The sequence below is a fragment of the Trachurus trachurus genome, assembly GCF_905171665.1.
Source record: "Trachurus trachurus genome assembly, chromosome: 21".
Taxonomy (NCBI): domain Eukaryota; kingdom Metazoa; phylum Chordata; class Actinopteri; order Carangiformes; family Carangidae; genus Trachurus; species Trachurus trachurus.
In genome coordinates, this window is record NC_139899.1 from 9,397,060 (window position 1) to 9,403,059 (window position 6,000).

Consider the following 6,000-nt stretch of genomic DNA (forward strand, 5'->3'; position numbering starts at 1 on the left):
CTGTGCGAGGCAGACTAGACCTTTCATTTGTTGTTCGGTTTCAGTGGAAGTATGTTTTCCCATAAACCAAATCATGTCATCTCATTTACACAATTTTTATTACCAGAGGATGTACAGTGACTATACTAAACTATAATACTACATGCATCTGACTGAGTGCTCAGGTAGGATGGTGTTTCACCCTTGAGGACTCAGAATCATCTCTCTTTGCTCTTGATCATAAATCTAATTGTTCCCATAGCTACATTGTTAGGGTTTTTTTCAGTACACCACCACTGACCACTGGTTACACCTACAGTGGATAAGTCCCTTCTTTTATCAGGCTGTTATTGTTAGCAGTCACTGTATACCCATTGACTATACTCATCTTATTACTGACATGTGAATACACAGCATTTATAAAAAAAAAGAGAAATGCCCACATCTTTCTGTATGAAAGCGGTACATATGTTGAAGGTAAGACATACAATACGATTAAAAATGCCAATCAGTAGAGCTTTGTACATGGTAATCTTGATTTTCAGTGTATGATTGTCACTTCAGCATAATGGCACAAGGTGATGCTAGTTCACAAACCCTGAGTCGGTCAAATAAACAATGCCGAAAGATTTAGATCTGTCAATCGATGATGAATCATTTCAACATCTGCTTGTGGTAAATTAAACACACTCCACGTGCTTCAAATTCTTGAACATTTTTCAAAGAAGGTTTGGTCATGAAGGCATTGTCAACAGTTAACTGATAAAATGACAGTGGCATAATTCAGTCCATTTCGTGGAACAAATGATACACAATTCATCTATTGTCATTTATTTAAATGCAGTTTTTCATATCTTGCTTTAGATTCCATTCTGCTCTCCATTGTTGTACTCTACAGAAATCATTTCATATCTGGATGTTACACTGCAGCTTCATTAAACGTAAACGTTGAAAGTGACAAATGTCTGTGGCTCAGGTGCAAATCACTACTCAAACAAAGTGTAAAACATTCGTGTTTTTATTTAATCTTTTTCTTTCCATGCGCTGTATCTGACTTACATGAGACGTGAGGTGATAAGACATTCCTTTTGATAATTTAATACCCCTGCAATATTTGAACCATGTTGACACAGTCAGAGGTTGAAAATGATTCATTGACTTTTAAACCTCAAGATCCCCATGTGAGGAAAAAGACAGGGAAATCAGCACTCAATGTTTCATACCTGGTAGTTTTATGATGTTACACTAAATTTATGTCACTCTGGACTTTGAATGTGGCTTTAAACCCAATCCAGGAAACAGAATATTTCACACCAACCCACTTGTATTAAATACCTGCTAGGAGGAACAACAAAAAGATAGATTCCATCCCATTAAACATTTACACACTAATTTCAAAACATTCTCATATTACTTTTTCCCCCTCAATACTTTAAAGAAATGATGTTTCTATATATGACATACTTTGTTTTAACACAGGCACCAGGTCAAGTTAGGTTTTGACTTCAGGGATGATTTTCATCTAACTGGATCCTCTGCCTCGATTAGATTCAACAAAAAGAGGTGTTGTTTTGAGGTATTTATGCTGTTGAAATGAAAAGACAGAGGGGGTGAAAAAAAAGGAAAAGCCGACCTGTATTAGTTTTGAGCTCTACAAGTTGACACAAGTACTTATTTTCCAGGAATTTATGCACAGTGGTGTGTAGTAGTCGGGCCAAGAGTTGTGTTTAAGACATGGAGAGGTATAGGCCCAATAGGAGGATAGTGCCATGGGGCTCTTGTCTCCTTCTGTCTCCTCCTAGCTCTCCTCTCCTCTCCTCTCCTCCTCTCCTCCTCTCCTCTCATCTCCTCTCTTTCCTTTAAGCTGTGCAGGCTTTCACTGCTGCATGGGCAAAGCCAGAGAAAATAGACAAGTGAGCAGATAGATTTATTGTAGCATTGGTATAAATAGAGCTGCCTGTCGACATCTGTGTGCATGTGGCTGCATGTGTCTGTCTTTGTCAGTCAGTGTTTGTGTGTGCGCATGTGTGTGTGTGTGTGTCCATGGGAGCGCGTGGCCAGGTTAGAATGGGCGTATTTTTCCATGTGTCCCTCTCAGAAGGAAATAGTGCCTGAGGAATGCAGCATTGTCCCCGCTAGAGATGAGCTTTGTCTCCACCTGAGCTGACTGTTCTGGGCTTACACACACACACACAGCCGCACACAAAGCGTTAATGAAGGGTTGCCACTGTAAATGGCTCTATAGTGTTACACTGCAGACTGTCATTTCCGTAGATCAGTCAGATAAACAGAGTTCTGCCATCTCTTATCGCCTATAGCGGAGTCTTGGTGGTCCTCTGTTTATATTTACCGTGCACTTACATTAGGTGTGCACTCACTTGCATAAAACACGACAAGAGATTAAATAAAACAAGAGAAATGAGTGGTCCAGTGTGGGGAAATGAGCAACATGGGAGCACAAATTATTGAATGGAGGTGAAAGGAAAGGAGGGAGAGGCTGAGAGGAAGATAACGAGAGAGAAAGAGACACAGAAAGAGAATTTAGAGGTAACCTGACACTATAATGCTCTTCCATTTGTGTGAACTCTCCTCCAATCCTCTATCAATCTAGCAGTGAGATGTTGCTTACACAAAGGGCACATCCAGAGATCAGCTCTGTGTGGGGTTTCATCTGATACCAATGACTGTAATTATAGGAGTGGGAGAGACAGACAGACAGAGAGAAACATGTTTAATACAAACCATGAAATGAAGCAATCTCACTTCTTTTACAGATGAAATATGCACTAAAAGTATAATTTATCATGTTTTGGAGATAGTAGACATGCACGTTCTCACAGTTGCGCACATCCGCGTACAGTAAACCCCACACATAGCAACCATGACGCTGGCTTGTGGTGTTTTGGAAGAGCCGGTGAACTTTAAGAGTTAATGCAGGCCCTGGAGGTGATGGCTCAGCTGCTGCCTACGTTCCACAGCCCACCCAACTAGGCTGCTGCTGCTGCTGCTGCTGCTGCTGCTGCTAGGGGATTTAATAGTCCATTCTGTGCACATCAGTGCATCTCTGTCCTTTTTAGGTACAGCTCGCCTCAGGTCCCCTTTAGTAACAGTTACTGTACAAAAACAAACAAAAAAACACATCAAGAGTATTTGACTCATCTTGCACAAGGCAGTTCCAGAATACGAGGTGAGTCGAGTGCTAGGCCAGATGAATTTCAGTGCGGTCCACCTAGAGTAGTTTCATTATAAAATGTTTTTCTCCCTCCCCCTTAGGAATTATACTGTATGAGAAAATCCGAGTGCTGTTCTTGAGGAACCTGTCATCATTGCAACATCCTGAAACAACACTTGCTGCCTTGAGAAACACTCATTGACCCACATTATTGTTGTGGGTGGATAAACATTGAGATGACCTCGCAATGAATCCTATCAGAGTCCGAATCTCCGTCTCTCTCCCTCTCTCTCTCTCTCTGTCACACACACACAGATACACACACAGTCTTACTTAAGAGATCTTGTCATTTATCAAACTCCGGACCCCCCACCCCCCCACCCCCACCATCTTCTCTGTTATCTTGGGTTGTGAAAACATAGCTGCCAGAGGTTGGTGGGAGACGGAGGGGGCCTGCTGTCTATTGTGGCTGCTTTGGCTCGGTATCTGTTCCTGCGTGAAGACATGGGCAGGTCTCTCTCTCTTTAGGACAGAGACAATAAACAAGGTTGTTTGTACAACAAGAGTCATGGAATGGCTTGATGGAAAGCAGACCAACTAGCTCGCAAAAGCACATGCACATGTGTGCTGGCAACATGGGATCAGTTGTCTTAAGTATCATTTCCCGTTTCTCAGAGATGAGAATAAGTGAGCGATGAAATCTCAGCGCTCTGCACAGCCGTCCACCTCAGCTGCACGAGGCCGCGACAGCATTCAAGTGAGGACTCCGATCACTGGAACATACATTGAACATAGATTAAACCGTTCATGTTGGTGTTTGAACACAAGATGGCGTCCTTGGAGCAGAAAGCTGACTCACTGTGACGCTTCATAACCATCCCATCAGGGCTGCACTGAGTGCTGATAGCAATGATAGCAAAAAGAATAATACATCTCCAATAAAGTGAATTATACTAAATTGAAATAAATTAAATAAAAATAGCAAGTACAAAATAATGAAAGTAACAGATAATAAAAGGGAAACATGGCAGAAACATATGGATTGTCCATCGAAACTAAACCTGCCTGTCATTTTTAATCCCCTCAGATTTTCAGCCAATGCAACCATATGCACAATATTTAGATTATGTTTGCTTGTGTTAAGTGTGTGTGTATGTGCTTGCATCACGCTCATCCATGTGTGACAGACAGAGAAAGGCAGACTCTTATTGGCATTTTCAGCTTCGTAACCCATTTAATTGTCCAACTGTTCTTTATACGGTCATTTTGCTGTGAAGCTATGATAAGGCTTTGTAAACACATTCTTGGATCAGCTGCGCCTGCTACCTCGCATTCTTTCCCGCGTTGAACTACTACACACACACATGCATGCACACAAAAACACACACATCTCCCAAGACTGCACGCACACTTAGGCAGAAACTTTTGGAGATAACAATAGCATGCAAACATGTTGTAATCGTCCCTAATTAAAGACACCCAAAGGTACCCTACAGTAAGTGAGGCAGTGAGAAAAACAAGCACTTTCAATTCTTCAAAACAAAGACTGGGCTGACGAGTGTGTCAGTGTGTTAATGTGTGAGTAAAAGTTTTTCTTTTTTCATTTTATTATTCTTTCTTGCTCTTTGTTCACAAATGGGTTGCATCAAGTAGCATACTGAGTTATGTTTTTTTTTTTTTTTTTGGTTAAACCCTGTCTAAGTGTCCATTATGGTGAACGACGGATGAGGTTCTACAAAGGTCATGGACTGGGCTCAAATCCAGGACATAGTCACATGGTGTGCACCTTAAGGCACCTCAAAAAAGTGTTTTTGAGGAGGACACTGATCCCCAATCTATTTATGTGACTGTGGCCTTTTCTTATTTAACATAAAAAATAATGGGATATGAGAAGTAAACTAATTGTAATAAGTGAATTACTGTGACTTGTGTCTTTCCTAATTCTGTGTGAACTGTTTTTAAATTTGACAATTTCTGTGGAAACTTTGGTTGAACTGAGCTCCAAGAATACAACTTTCATTTTCTCCCTTTCCCAAAAAATACAACCGAAGAAATATTTTCTTTTCCAATCACCAGAGGAAAAAAAAAAAGAAAAAGAAAAAGAAAAGAAAAAAGCACATGGAAGTTTAGCATCCCACTTTGGTGCCTGTTTTGTTAAAGAATCCTCAGTGAAGTTTTACCTCCCCTCGGGCATGTGTTCTCTGTGCATTCTGTGGATCGTTAGGATCATCCAAAATAAAGCCAGTTCTCACAGCCCTGGGATATTTTTCATTACCCGCAAAGATGGGTTAATTGATTAGAACCACACCACGGTCTCGGCATGGGGATTGCAACACAAATACAATACATGACAGTAAGAAACAACTGTGTGACAGTTCTAACAACATGCATGTGTTACTGGCTCAGGGAGGTACATTTTGATCTGCAGTCTAGCATAGTATACTGTAGCTTCTCAGGCTGTAATTAGGTAAAGTGACCAACTGTACAGTAACAAAGTGTCACTCATGGTGAAGAAATCCAGAGCCCATTGTCCCACTCCATCTGTGAGAGAAAGCGATGCAACGTCATATTGTTGCTTCAGTCAAAGTGTTCTGGGAGTCAGGAGACGAAAACAACATGAAGTGGAGTGTGTGTGTGTATGTGTGTGTGTGTGTGTGTGTGTGTGTGTGTTGTGGGGGGGGACTGCTTTCGCATGAGTACATTTTGTTCTTAACTTTCTCTTTTTCAAACCAATACTTCAATCACAAATGCCATTGATCCTGTAAACTGATTGCTTAACTGGCATCCCTTTCATTTGCCCCGGCTTCCTTCGGTGTAATGGCAACATCTGTCCCTTCCTTTGCACTGTT